The sequence below is a fragment of the Marmota monax genome, unplaced genomic scaffold, assembly GCF_021218885.2.
Source record: "Marmota monax isolate L192 unplaced genomic scaffold, Marmota_monax_Labrador192_F-V1.1 WCK01_AAM20220418_F8-fsc00160, whole genome shotgun sequence".
Lineage (NCBI taxonomy): Eukaryota > Metazoa > Chordata > Mammalia > Rodentia > Sciuridae > Marmota > Marmota monax.
This window is the reverse complement of record NW_026694183.1, coordinates 1,389,521-1,404,697: the sequence shown is the minus strand read 5'-3', so window position 1 is coordinate 1,404,697 and position 15,177 is coordinate 1,389,521. Positions and strand designations below refer to the sequence as shown.

General features: G+C 57.2%; 1 pseudogene; it reads left to right on the top strand.

The window, feature by feature from the left end:
- Positions 1 to 6,010: 6,010 nt before the first annotated feature.
- Positions 6,011 to 9,822, top strand: LOC124107798 (myeloid cell surface antigen CD33-like; annotated as a pseudogene).
- The last annotated feature ends 5,355 nt before the right edge of the window (positions 9,823 to 15,177 follow it).

Sequence of the window (15,177 nt, the reverse complement as noted above, 5' to 3'; positions counted from 1 at the left end):
TGGACTCTCTAATTTTTCCTGTGTCTATATTATATTTATGACACAGACTTGCTGCTGGTAAGCCAGGAGACACAGAAAAGCACATTAAAGTCGAGCAGAGAGCACTTTACCTGGTGTCTCCTTTCCCTTTGATCTGGGCTTCCTTCCAGGGCTGGGCCCACGTTTTCGGTGTCCTCTCGGGTTCTGGCCGGCTGCTCTGGCCCCTCCACCCTGTTCTTCCCTCCCTGTGTGGGGGCAGTGGACGTGTTCAGGGACAGCATTTGTAACGGCCAGTGAAGGGTGACAGACTTCCTTCCCCAGGGCCGTGTGGATGGCTGCAAGGTGTGCGTCAGACACCCAGACCCAACTCAGTGCAGGTGCGTTCCCTGCCAGGGGACCACAGGGTGGGGGTGGTCCCGTGGGTCACCACAGGGCTGGGACGCTCTCATTGCCTAGTGACCGTGCGGCCATCACCACCTCCTACCACAGGGCATTATCCACGTTTGTGGTGGGGCCAGTGTAAACCAGCCCACGTCCCGAAAGCCACCCGCAAGCCAGGTGACATATAGTGCATGGTACAGAGGTGACTGACCCTGTGTTGGGGCTGACGTGTTCCCTGTGCTCAACTTCACATCGTCATTTCAGCCTGCACTTCCACTTACAAAAAACTGACTCCCGTGGGGCAGAATGCCCCTCACGCCTGCAGCCTCCCAACGGCCCAGGTCCTGTGTGTCTTGACCACATCATTGTCTTTCTTTGTTTTTTTTTCCTTTTGTGTGTGTGTAATTTAATCTGATGTTTTGTTTATAGTGACCCTAGAAGCAATAAGCTCCATATATACAATGTCACTTGTTACATATAGTGTTTGTGTGCATGTACATAATGTAACTGTTTGCAGTCCTGGTGTATCTAGAGGAACTTGTTACACATAATATAACTTGTTCTATAATGTGGATGAGTGTGCATGAGTGTGTGTGTGACTAGGCAGGTCATAGGCTACACCATGTGGGTGTTTGTGAGTGCACTCTACGCTGTTCACACTGTAACAAACTGCCCCGGGACACATTTCCCATACCTAACTGGGTCCTTAAGCAATATGGGACTGGATGCAAACAGGGTACAGGAACGGGATGTCCCTGGTGACGGATGGTTGTCTGAGAACTTCAAAACCCCAGGATTGCACCGTGCAGAGGGAAGTCTGTGGCTATGTTGGTGACACATATCAGCACCCAGTTATCAAAATCATGAACTCCCAAACCTGGCTCTAAAGTTGTTATAGTCCAGGGTTTAAATCTTGTTATTGTTCATAAACCTTACAAACTCTGATCATCACAGGTGGACCACATGAATCTCAGCAGGCATCATCCAGAAGATGCCTCCACCCTCAGGAACTCACGCTCCTTCCTCAGGGGACCCCCGACTGGGCCTGGCCTACCCCTTCTTGGATTCTCCATGACTTGGTCTGTGTCATCTGAAACCTGTCCCTTTAGTCAGGAGTGGTGGCATCCAGTGACCACCCAGGGACAGGTGGGAACTTGGTGAGAAGCCCCAAGGAAACTTTAACCTCCTTCTGGGGTCTAATGCTGTTCCTTCTTGTTTATCAAAATAGCAAAACGTCACAGTCCCTCCCAGGGCAAAGTGCGGCCCAGCACAGCCAGAGTGGACCTGCTGTACCCCTGCCCCTCCCTGTTATCAGGCCTGCAGCCTACAGGAATGGTAACTCGTGATATCTGGGGAGAGGAAGGCAGGGGGTGTTCTTGCCTCCCCCCACCTTTCTGGAAAAGCCCCGTCACCCCCAAAGCCTCACACCACCAGGTGAAGCCGGGTGTTAGGGGAAACAGCCTCCTTGACCTTGTTGTGCATCCTCCTGGGAGGAATTCCTCCTGGAGCAGGAATTGGATAAAGATGGGGAGAGTCAGGAGCCCCCAACCAGCTTTCAGAGAAGACGAGGAACAGGGGACAGTAGAATAACATCACCAACCACAGCATTAACAGCACCAAGTGTGCCCTGTCACTCTCTTTCCTCCTTAGTGAGACTGTAAGTCTTGAGGCAGGAGAGTCTCTGGCGGGCAGGGTCAGAGCCAGGCAGCAGGAAGCACTGGGTGGAAAAAGAGGATGGGTCCCGGGAGGCAGAGCTGAGCCCTGTAGCCCTGGGTGGGCAGCAGAGGGGCCCTCACCACAGTACTCACCTGCGTTGGGTGCACAGGGGGCTCCGCTACAGAAGGAAAGCTGCCAGATCTTTCTGTGGCCCCAGGTCCTTGTCTTAGAGTGGACACCTCGGCCAAACCTTTATAAACCCGAGATCTGAAACTAGGCAGAATGAAGTCAACGACCAGAGGAACAAGAACCAACAGCAGCGAGGAAAATCGAGGGGGAGACGGGCCTTCTTCATGGACACCTGGAGTCCGTCCACCAGAGCCACGTCTACCGCAGATGTCCCAGGCAAGAGATTGGTGCATTTTTTTTTTCATTTAAAAAAGCATAAAGTCATAATGGACGGGTGACAACTGGGACTTTTGTGAGAACATTGATTCCATGGTGGTGGTTCCTGGACCTGGCGCACACATTGTGGGAGAGGCTGCGACAGCAGATGTGGGGTCCAGGAGATGAAGATCCAGAAACAGCAAATGTCCAAGGGCAGCTGAAGGTCGTAGCATGCCTGTCCTGACAGGTGACAGTGACATGTCCACACCAAACCTGTCCCCATCTGACCAGTGGTGTTGTGCCCCTGGAGACCTCCAGTGGGCTCTGTCCAGGAGATGGGGGTCTGGTTTGTGCCCATGTGCTCTGTTTTACCTGCTGGAAGCTGTTTTTCTATGGGCGACACGTTTTCGATGATTACTAAGAAGAAACTCCTGAAACCTACCAAGGCTTGGCTGACTCATGCTCTGTGAGCCTGCAAGTCTCCATGACTCACCACAATCTCTCTCTACTTCCCTTTTGAGCTTCAACTTCCTGGGAGCCATGCAATAACCTCAGCACAGACAGGAAGGAAGGAGACAGTGTTGGTTTTATTTGGCACACTCCACAGAAGTGAATCCAGACTGCATTTGTGCTGGGTGTGGGGGCGCACACCTGTAATCTCAGGCTCTCATGAGGCTGAGACAGGAGGATCACGAGTTCAAAACCAGCCTCAGCAAAAGTGAGGTGCTAAGCATCTCTGTGAGACCCTGTTTCTCAATAAAACACAAAATAGAGCTGGGGATGTGGCTCCGTGGCCGAGTGCCCCAGAGTTCAACCCCAGGTATTGTTGTTCATTGCCATCAGGAATTGAGTTTTCAACTGTAGCCCGACTCTCCTCTCTTCTCCAAGGAGCATTTCAGAACAAATCTTACTCCTTTTCACAGCAACTTGACACTTCTTCTGAGAATTGTCTCTGAACAAAATTGAAATGCAAATGTTTGTATTTTCTTTATGCCTAAAATAAATCAACTGCATGTCTTCATGCCTTGGAGGGGTCAGGGTTGTGGAACTGGGTTCCCTTCCTTGGATATTGTCACTGGGCTTAGCATGTGTGTGACCAATGCGTGTGTCCCAGTGTGTGCATGTGCTTTTCATTCTAAATACTAGGTCAGTTTTCCTTGAACACAAGTTTCCAATCCTCCTGGAAGATGTCTCCAAAATTAAACCCATAGGAGAATTTTAAAGTCACAATGAAAAATATCCTCAGAATGGAATGCAAATATTTTTTCATGGTTAGACATTGTTATTAAATACAAATAGGTGATCCATATAACAGTCAGATTTAGTGTGCTAGGGGCATATCTCTGTCATGAGAGTGAGTCTGCCTCTAACAGGTAATGCAATTGAGAATTGCTATTTATTCTCTGACCAATGATAAACTTGAACATTCATCCAGGACCGTTGCTGAAAAGCCTTTAGCCTAGCTTCTCTCAGAGACCTGGCCCATACTCCAAATCAGTCCTTTAATTTACTTTTTTACTTGCTAAGATCCCAGATGCACACTTGACTTCCATTTTTGAGAGAATAAAGTGAACAGCTCAATTCTTCTCCAAATGCTTGGCCCCAGACTGAACAGGAGGAAAGCACCAGGAAGTTCCAGTAGAGGGCGTCCTAAAGTCACCTGCCCCTGCAGCTCAGAACCACCCAGGCCAGCCCAGCCCAGGGAAGCCAGGACACAAGGCTGAAGGCGATGTGGCGTCCTGTGGGGCCAGGGAGGAGGGCAGTGGGCAGCACAAATCAGCTATGGACTTGACTCATCGGTAAAGGACCAATAATGATTTCTTCACTGTAACCCATGTTCCATGCCAAAGTGAGATGTCCATCACAAGGGAAGGGGCGGGGCGAGGGGAAGGTCTGGGGCTTCCAGTGTTCTGAGAGCCAAACCAGCTCTGAAAATGAGTCTACTCTGCTTTAATTTAAATCAGATGGATTTTAAACTGCTACCTAAAACATAAAACTGAGGACACGGATGGGAACCACGTGCTGTTCAGCACCTGCAAACGCTGCATCGTGTTGGAGACGGCCAAACTCAGCTCCTGGGACACTCAGCAGAGACCCCCGTGTGGGAGGAGGGGAAGGACACATCCACATACTGTTAGGCCAGCCCTTGGCTCAGGCAGGTGACGTATGAAATCAACCCCACAGAGAAGACCTTCCTGGGCCGCCCTGTCCACCATCACACCCAGCTCGGGGCAGAGGTTTGCGCTGAGGATGGAGGAGGCAGGACCCTTCTCCGCCCTGGCAGTGGGCAGAGCAGTGCACCAGTGGGTCTGTGTGGCGAGGGCCCTCTTGGTCCACGTGGCCCCTGCTCACAGTGGCCTCCCGTGGTGGGAGGGCCAAGGTGCTTCTCTACTCCAAGGACAGTGACCCACTCAGGAGGGCTCCACTCCCGAGGCCCCACCCCTGAACTCCATCACCTCAGGGTTAGGACTTCAGCACAGGAACAGGTGGTGACGGGGACGTTCCTCTCAGAGCATCACGCAGCTGTCAGCAGCCGCAGGTGTGGGCTCCATGGGGGACAGCGTGACCAGGTGCGGCAGGCCGGGGTGCTGGCAGGTGAGAGATGAGAAAGGACCTGCAGGCGGGCTGAGCCCCACCTTGGTGAGAAGGGCAGGTGAGCAGGGAGGAGGCGGGCGCCGAGGAGGCCCCGCCCAGCTCTGCCCCTGGCCAGGTCGCCCCCCGGCAGGGCCCTGTCTCTGGGAATACCCCTCCAGTCCCCGGAGAGGACAGACCACGTCCCGTCTCACAGGAGGCCCCGACCCACAGCTCAGTGCTCGTTGGCAGCTTGTCTGAGTCCCGGCCTGGGGGGGCCCTCGAGGGCGTGGACGGAGCCGGCTGCTGGGCTCTGAGGCCAGAGAGCAGAAGCCACTGTGTTCACTGGGAGTGAGGGAGCCATGGCTGCCTCCACCCGTCACCAGGACGCTGCCCGCCTTCTAGCCCCCGATGCCCACACCTGGCTGCACAGGCTGCCTCTAGGGCTCCTCCACCTGGTGCTCCTGACCCTGCTGACCTGACGCTGGGGGACTGCTCTCTGCAGGGTCAGATGGTAGCCGCATCTCTGGCCTCCACCCACTAGGGGGCAGGAGCTCCGCCATGTCCCAGTCAAGTATTATGAAGTGCCTGCCCAGGTGGCCAGGGGTCCTAGGGGTGGAATTGAGCAAGGCTGAGAGACAGCCTGGACCACCCTGTGACTTCCTCATGCCAACCCAGGGAGGGACCACTTCCTGGTGCAAAATAAGGGGCACAGCAGCACCTCAGCCTGGGCAGGAGCACTCCTAGACGTGGTGTTCCACCTCTTGGGGCTCAGAGGACCTCAGAGGTCCCTGTCTGACCCCCAGACAGGATGTGCATGGCTGATCCTAAAGGAACGGTGGGCGGTGCACACATTTCCCGCCCAGGCCCCTGGAATCCAGGAAGCCCAGAGAAAGGGCACACGGGCCCTGGTCCCCCTCTGAGTGGGTCTCTGGGCCCTGGAGGTGGGGTTTCCGTCCATTCTGTGCAGAAGGGCAATTCCCCTGGAGGGCAGGCCTGAGGGTCCTCTTCTGTCATTGCCCAGGCCTCGGCCCCTCCCCAGCTTCCGTGGGTCCTGCAGCTTCCCCTCCGCAGGCTCTGGCTGCTCTGCTCAGTCCCAGGAGCCCAGGACCCTCTGCCTCCCGATGCTGCGGCTGCTGCTGCTGCTGTCCCTGCTGTGGGCAGTGGAGGGGGCCTGTGCAGAGGGGCTGAGGAGGGTGCCCTGTGATGACCCTCGGCTTCCCCAGGGGCCCTCCCCTCAGGATCCAGAACACAGCGTGGATGTGCCCAAGTCCGTGACGGTGCAGGAGGGTCTGTGTGTCCTGGTGCCCTGTAGCTTCTTCTACCCCAGCTCAGGGAGTGGCCCCATATCCGGCTACTGGTTCTGAGCAGGGGCCAATACAGCTCACGACTCTCCAGTGGCCACCAACAACCCTTATTGGACAGGGCGGGAGGAGACCCAGGGTCAGTTCCACCTCCTCGCAGACCCAGGAACCAACAACTGCTCCCTGAGCATCAGAGACACAGTACTCTGTGCATCTGACAGTGGCTTGTGACAGTGACAGTGCCATGAACTTCTTTTAGATGGAGAAAGGAAGGTTCAAGTGGAGTTATTGTGCAAACCAAGTCTCAGTGCATGTGACAGGTACAGCTCCAGCTCTGGGCCACCCTCAGGGAGGTCACAGGACAGTGGCACCCTGCCCTGGGGGAGTTGGGGTCAAGCATTAGGGGCTCAGGGAGCAGCTGGGTCATAGCCTGAGCTTCTCTCAAGGCCCCCCCTCCCACCCTCCCTCCTGACCCTGCCTGTCCCCCTCTGCTCACCAGCCCTGACCCACACCCCTGACATCCTCGTCCCTGGGACCCTGGAGTCTTGCTGTCCCAGCAACCTGACCTGCTCTGTGCCCTGGGCCTGTGAGCAGGGGACGCCCCCCACCTTCTCCTGGAATTCAGCTGCCCTCACTTCCCTGGGCCCTGGGACCAACCACCCTCACCCTGTGGCCCCAGGACCATGGCACCAACCTCACCTGTCAGGTGAAGTTCCCTGCAGCTGGTGTGACCACACAGAGAACCATCCAGCTCAATGTCACCTGTGAGTAGTGGGCCAGGACACCTAAATTCCTGGGGGTTTGAGGGGCAGGGAAGGAGGCTTGGGTCCCAGGGCTAAGGACAATTTTTGTTCATGTCCTGGGGACCTAGTTGAGTCAGGGACCTTGGAGGACACAGGCCTGTCCCTCTGTGTGTCTGTGGTCATGGGGTGGGTGTGGAGAGTGCTGCCTCATCTTCAATCCAACTAAAAGGGGAAACAAACCACCTTCCTGTCCAGATGCTGCAGAGAACCCTGCAGTCAGTGTCTCCCCAGGGGCTGGCCCAGGCAGTGGGGGGCCTTGCTGGGGCTGGGGGAACAGGGCCTCCTCAGTTCAGGACAGAGCTGGGTCCCCCTCATGCTGGACTAACCTGGTGACAGAGCCCCTTGTTGGGGAATCCAGTGACCACTCCCCACCCTCAGCCTCACCACTGCCTTGAGCACCTGTCCCCACCCTCCTGGGCTGCCTGGGACTCTAGCACCTGCCCCTCACCACCACGGGGACAGGGTGACACTCTCACAGCAGAACTGGGCTCCCAGGCCCCCTCCCAGCCTCCTCCTGGACCCGCCTCCAGCCTCCTGTTCTTATTCCCCAACAGCTTTGATCTAAGTGCTTGTGGGAGGAGGCACAGTCCAGGGCACACGCAGAACACGCACAGCAGGCTGTCCCCAGAGCCTAGGTCCCTCCCAGAAGTGATCAGTGTCCATGAAAGCTGCGCTGAGCCTTGGATTGTCCACCTGAGGACTGAGAGGTCACTGCATGTCAGTAGCACTCAGGGTCCATGTTCCTGGTGGTGTCCCACAGCACTGATGGACCCTGTTCTGTGGGCAGCTTCCACAACTGGCCGTCCTGGCTCTGAGTCCATTCAGCCCACAGGAGTGGGCAGTGGATGGTCCTGAGCCTCCGTCCACAGCTGGGTGTGCACTCAGTGAGCTCAGCTCCTGAACCAGAGGCACCTGGGTCCCAAGCTCTTCTCATTCTGGGAGCATGACCAGGTGCTTCTCCCCTCAGAGTGGAGACAGTAACTCCCACCAGCGAGGGGCAGTGAGGGTGTCCACCAAGCCAGGGTGGGGAGGACCTCCTGTCTGGTTGTGCTTCTGGTGCTGGGGATTGAACCCAGGGCTCAGGACCTACTCACCACTGAGCGACACCCTCTACTCCTGGAAGAACCCTTGGATCTCTGCCCATGTCAGGTCAAATTTCAATCTCCCTGTAGTTTATAAATTTACATCCATACATTTTTATTGAGATAAAACCCACCACCATCCACATTACACAAGACGTGGCATCTTGTGCCTGTGCAGTGATGTGACCCACAACCTCTGTGAAGTCCCAGAGCACTTCCATCACCCCAGAAGGAAGCCCTGCACCCACGAAGCAGGTCTCCTCCTCTGGCCAACACTAACCTGATCTAGTCTCTGTGGATTTGCTCTCTGGACGTTGCATAGAAATGGAATCACACAAAAGTGGCTTCTGTTCTGGCCTCGTTCACCAGACAGTGATTTAAGGTTCTTCCCTGTAACACAGAGGAGCACTGCATTCCTTCCCAAGTGTCCAGTATCTATTGTGGCAAGACCACGTTTGCTCATCCATTCACAAGTTGATGGACAGGAGGGCTGTTCCCTCCCTTTGGCCATTATGAACATTTGTGGGAGGGCTGGTGTTTTGCTTTGAGTAAGGGTTTCCTGTTCCTTGGGTATAACCTGCAGGTGGAACTACCAAGGCTCTTGTCACTGTCCCTGTGTCAGGAGGCACAGCCCCTCCCCCAGCGTCAGACACTCTGAATTCCCACCAGCTTTGTCCACGCGTCCTGAATTCTCCACACTGTCACCAACACTGGGGTTTTCCTTTGTGCAAACTGTGCTCTGCTGTGGGTGTGAAGGGGACACTCACTGCAGCTTTGACTGGCATGAAGGTCCCCATGGTGGGTGATGGGAACATTTTCCTGTACGTCTTGGTCATTTGTAGGTCCCTTCAGAGGGGGTGTTTTCAAATCCTGGGATCCTGCTGTAGCCTGGGTGTTTGCGTCCTTGGTCACTGGAGCCCTAGGAGGGTTTTCCACACACTGGACAATGACCTGTCCACCCCCAACCCTGTGACTGGCCACTCTGTGCTCCAGTTCTGTGTGTTGTCTGTTCATTTTCTTGATGGTGAAATCGATTAACGAAAGACTTCGTTGTGACAATGAGGAAGTTTGTCCTGTCTGTCCAGCTGCTGTTCAGTCAGGGCCTGGGGGCAGCCTGGGCTGATGGCCCCACACTAGGGATGGAGGAGGCCTGGAGGAGCCATGTCCATGGCCTCAGGTGTGAGGAGGGACTCGGGTTGTGGATTAGCAGGTGACTCTGGCCTTGTCCACTTTTCTGCAGGGAGGTCAGGGCCCATGGCCCAGGTGGTCCTGGTGGCCATCGGGGAGGTGGCTGTCAAGATCCTGCTCCTCGGCCTCTGCCTCATCTTGCTCAGGTCAGCACTGCCCAGGGGTGGAGAGGAGGTGTGGGCAGGGCAGGCTTCTGGCACTGAATCCCAGAGTCCCAGCGCTGGGGACCCAAGGGGTCAAGAACGAGTGCTTGGGCCATGGACCATCGCTGTCTGTCCCCAGTTCTGGCCCAATGTGGGGGAAGTGGGTCTCATCAAGGAGGGCTTCAGGCCAGGCCTCCTCGGCTTCCCTCAGTCACCTCCAGCCCCTGACAGCGACAGGGCAGGGACCACTGCCCACTGCACCAAGCTGCCCCCTGAAGGCCCTGGTCTCTTCCCTCAGAGTGAGGTCCCCCAGGAAGAGGGCAGCTAGGCCAGCAATGGGAGAGGAGCTTGCAAACGCTTTCACCAGTTAGTCCCAGGTCAGTGACGCAGTGTCTCAGCCTCCCACATGCCCAGGGACCCTCCCCTCTGATGTCCACAGGTTGGCCAGCTCCACAGATGAGCTGTCCCTCCTGTCCTGAAGCCCACCTTCCTGCCTGGGTCCCCTGTGACCCTGGCTCAGGCCCCGTCTCTACAGCAGAGTCAGGTGGGTCCCCACCTCGGCCTTGCTGACCTCCCTGGTCCCTCAGCACCTGGCCTTTCTTTCCTCCTAAGCCTGGCCTCCCTCATGTCTATCCCTCTGACCCTGGTCACTTGTGGTCCTTGTCTCCCCTGCTCACTGTGTCCGACTCAGCTCCCGCCATCTGTACCCCGTACCAGCCTCCAGCATGTGCCCACTTCCTCCACGGCATGACCAGCTGCGTGTCCCCTCTACTGTTCCCACAGTGACAGGGGAACAGGGGAGCCTGGACGAGAGAGCCTCCCAGGGCCGTGCTGTGGACTCTCCCCAGAGCCGTCCTCCCTCCTCTGCAGACCCCCACACCCTCAGGGCCAGGCTGCTGGGGTCTGAGACTTGGCAGGTGCAGACCCTGCTCCCGACACGCAGCTCCGCCCCCTCCTGCCTCTGCACGTCTTGGTCCTCCTTCAGGTCCAGTGTGTGTGTGTGAGTGTGTGTGTGTGTGTGAGGTTCCTGCAGGTGTTGGGGGTAGCGTCCACCCGTGATTAGGGCTGTGACGTCACTGATGTGGAGGTCCTCCCTGTCCCAGGGTCTCCCTGGGAGCTGCCATCAAGCAGCCGTCCCTGCAGAGGTGGCAGGAATGGAAACAATCATAAACAGTGGGTGAGGACACATGGCACTGACAGGTGGCTGTCGGAGGTGGTGCAGGGGGGCAGCTGGTGGAGGGCGGCAGGCTCTGGGGCCATGGCTGTGGGTGGTGTTTGGGCAAAGCCGGCGGGATGCGGGGGACAGGCTGGGGATCCCTGAGGAAGGGACCTGGGACTGGGGTACAGGGAGCAGGGTGACATGGCTCAGACCAGAGGCCACCGCTGTGCTCTGTGGAGTGACTGGGCGCAGAGGGGGGCGAGAACAGAGGTGGGAGGATGCGGAGTGGCCCTGTGGGCTGAGCCCAGGACCCAGGGCCTGGGAGGACAGCAGGACCTGCGAGGACAGCAGGCCCTAGGGGCACCTGCCATTAGCAGGACCCTGTGCTTCCATGGCTGTTGGCCAGAGTGGGTCCTGGGTGCCCAGAGAAGGGGCCACGCAGCCTCCTGAGGAGCTGGGGAGGAAGGACCAGGCAGGGTGTGGGGAGGACGCACTGGGAAGGGCTGGAAGGTCAGAGTGTCCAGGGATGTGGTCAGTGTGGGGAGAAGGGCAGGGGTGGTGGCAGCACGCTTCCCTGAGCAACCAATGGACACAGAGGGGCAGGGCTGTGGGGGGAGGGGGGTTCTGAGAGGCACCTGGCCCCACAAGGGATGCCGGGAAGGGAGCTGGCTGCACCCTGGGGACAGAGGAGAGAGTCCAGCCCTTGGATGTCACACTGTGTCACTGGGGAACAGTGAGTCACCTGGGCAGGTGGAGAAGAAGCACAATTGTCATTAGTGACCTTCACTGCTGTCCCCGACCAGTGCCTGCAGCTGAACTAAGGTCGCCATGTGAATTTGCAGGGACCCAAAATAAAACACAGACACAACTGACCTTCACACAGGCTTCAGGACAGTGGGGGGTGGGGGGAGAGAGAGAGAGGGAGAGGGAGGAAGGGAGGGAGAGGGGGAGAGGGAGGGAGAGGGAGGGAGGGAGACAGAGGGACGGAGAGGGAGAGAGAGGGAGGGAGAGAGAGGGATGGAGAGAGAGGAATAGAGGGAGGGAGGGAGAGGGAGAGAGACAGAGAGAGGGAGGGAGGGAGGTAGGGACAGAGGGAGAGAGGGAGGGAGAGGGGGTGAGGGAGGGAGAGGGAGAGAGAGGGATGGAGAGACAGAGGGACGGAGAGGGAGAGAGAGGGAGGGAGAGAGAGGGATGGAGAGAGAGGAATAGAGGGAGGGAGGGAGAGGGAGAGAGACAGAGAGAGGGAGGGAGGGAGGTAGGGACAGAGGGAGAGAGGGAGGGAGAGGGGGTGAGGGAGGGAGAGGGAGAGAGAGGGATGGAGAGACAGAGGGACGGAGAGGGAGAGAGAGGGAGGGAGAGAGAGGGATGGAGAGAGAGGAATAGAGGGAGGGAGGGAGAGGGAGAGAGACAGAGAGAGGGAGGGAGGGAGGTAGGGACAGAGGGAGGGAGGGAGAGAGAGAGAACTTCAGAAGTCAGCTTTTATGTCTGGGGTCACTGTTCTTAGAAAGTTCTGTCCATAAAGGCACAAGGGGCAGGACTACAAGGGAACAGGTGAGTGGATCTCAGCCCCAGGGTTAAGGCCACAAAGACCCCGTTGCTCTCCTAACGGGACCCTGCCCAGGCCACAGTGAATGCCCTGGTTGGTCAGAGCCTGGTGCATCAGGACTGGAAGGCGTGGCCACTCAGAGAGGCTCCCACACTCCAGGGTCGCACCTTTGTTTGTTGGTCTGACCATTTATGTGGACGCCTTCGACACGGTCAAGAGACATTTCCAGGTCAATGTGGTCCACCTGAGAGATAAAATGTCCCGTATTTATGCACAACGTGGCTCTTGTGAATATTCACCATTGTTCTCTGTTGTTACCATCACTAATGTCACTCTCTTATGGACAGATAGAGGTGGCATCTGCTCACTGTGTGCAGCACTGAGCTGTGACACTCCCTACAGCGTGGAGGGCTGAGCACAGGGACTCCCAGGTGAGCACCCTCAACCCACCAGCCCCTCTGCGCTCCCACCTGGCACACCCTGTGCTGTGGGAAGATGCTCTGTGCCCGGCAGTGTCTGCCTGTTGCTCTGTCATGGGAGATTGGAAGGTGGTCTCTTGGCTGTGCTGAAATATGCCGCACGTCACACTGACCTTGTCCCCTGGGCGCCCTTGACCCCGGGACTCATTCCTCCCAGGTGCAGCTCTGGACCCTCCTCTCACCTGGCTCATCCCAGCCCTATGCTCTTGCACATGAGTGTGACTCTGTCAGAGCACATACGATGACACTGGGATATTTGTCCTTCTATTTCTGGCTTATTTCCCTTAACCCCATGTCATCCAAGCTCCGGTGTGTCTTGAAAATGGCAGGATTTCCTTCTTTTCCAAGGTTGTATAAGAGCATGTGGTGTGTGTGCATGTGTACATGTGTGTAGTGTGTGTGTGTGTGCATGTGTGTGTGCATGTGTGTGTGTGCATCTATTTTTCACAGACATCACCCACTGGTGGACACGAAGGCTGGTCCCCTACCTTGGCCACCCCATCCTCTGAGCTTGACCTTGCTCATCTCCTTGCACAGCTCTTCTGGCCCCTCCACACTCGTGGGCTCCTGGTGTGCAACACCTGTGTGGGGGGGAGGACGAGGACCTGCTCTGGGGAAAAGGACATTAAGGGGGAGAGGGAACGTTACCCTCTCTGAGGAAACCCTGGGACAAGGGAGTGACCTGTGTCCAGAGCATATCAAGGGAGGACCCCCTGGGCTGGGCTGTAGCCCAGTGGTGGAGTCCTTGCCCAGCACGTGTGGGGCAGTGGGTTCAATCCTCAAGGAAGGACCCTCACAACCAGGCCATCTGCAAATGACAAAGGAGTAAAGATGGTGCTCACTTGATTGGTCATCTCTTCATAAGGAAAAAACGCATGGCTGGAGACACTTCTCCCAGGTATACAAATGGTGGCTAAGCACGAAAACACACACCAGAGAAGTGCAACCCCAAACCTCCATGCCACCCTTCACACTGCTCCTGTTAAACACGTGCCCCTCACACCCACCATGAGGGTCCTATTTTAAAATGGGCAATGCCAGTGAGGAGGAGGACGTGGGGCTGGAGGCTTGTGCTCTGTGCTGAGAAGGAGAAAGGGGCAGCCGCTGTGGAGGGCAGCGCCGTGTTCCTCAAAAGACCAGGAACAGCTGATCCGGTGACCAGAGGTTCCACTGTGACCACCCCCAGGGAGCCCACACAGACCTGGGAGGCAGTGTCCACCCCAGGGTCACGGTGGCAGCATTCACTGTAGCTAAGGGGAAGCGGCCACCTGTCCCTCAGCAGCTGCTGGACCCACCCAGCCTGCCCTAACCTGCAGGGGAGGAGGAGCCAGCAGGAGCCTCAGCAGGTGCCCCCTGAGCACAGGAGGCCAGGCACAGGGACAGCACCATCTCCACTGAGGGGCCTGGAGCAGGAGAGTTCACAGGGGAGTGGGTCTCCATGGCGGGGCCCCAGGAAGAGGCCTCCACTGGGCACAGAGAACCCAGGGCCAGTCAGTGAGGAGACGCTGCACAGCAGCCTTGGCCTGTGGGGCTGGAGACTGCAGCCAGGGGTGGTGCGCGGCCTGCTCCAGGGGAGTACAGCGACCAGAGGGGGAGGACCGTGGACTGCAGAGGACCACGTCCTGCTGTGCGTCCCCAGGAACAGGGCCTGAATCCCACCTTGTCCTGATCCAACAGAGCCCCAGTGAGAGGACAGTGAATCAGTAGAAGAGCCCAGGGGGTGGGGGAGGGGACAGGTGGAGGACAGAGGGAGGGACACAGCCCTGGGACTGAGTGGAGCCAGTCACCTTCCCTGCCCAGATGACGGTGTCCCAGTGACCCTGCTCTCGGGCACAACTGTAACGCACCAAGGAAACCTTCACAAAGGAACAAGGATGGTTAACATGACATAGGTTTAGGGACACCCCGTTGTCCCCAAATGCTGGAGAGGACCTGCAACCACCAGAGCTCCCCGAGGCTGCCATCAGGACAATGAATGGTACCGCCCCGTGGGGAGGAGTTGGGAGATGTCACCTAAATGGGAACCTACACTCTTGCCAGGGATCACGCCAACCTCTCCCAAATCTTTACCAAGTGACATGGGGACTCTCCTCCACACAATAAGTGGCTTGTCCTTGTGTTTGTATATTTAGAGCAGCTTTCTGTCACTGTCACCAGGCCTGACAACAACCCCACTGTCACCTGGTGAGTGTGTGAGAGGTGTCCACAGAAGCCACGTGGGTGGGTCCCTCATGAAAGGAGCTCCTGGGGACACAGCCAACCCGCGATGACCCTGGAATATGTGGAGCCAGGAGAGTGGAGCAGACCTGAGCCCCTGCTGGGGGAGGGGAACCCGCGAGCTGAGCACTGCATCTTGTCCTCCTGAGCCACTGGGGCTGTCTGGAAACCTGACGTCCCTCAAGGGCCACTTCACAGTGAGAGGCAGACTAAAGTGGAAGTGCCAATGTGTGTGACAGGGACGTCCCAAATGGCCCCAGGGCTCGCCCAGCAGGCAGCACT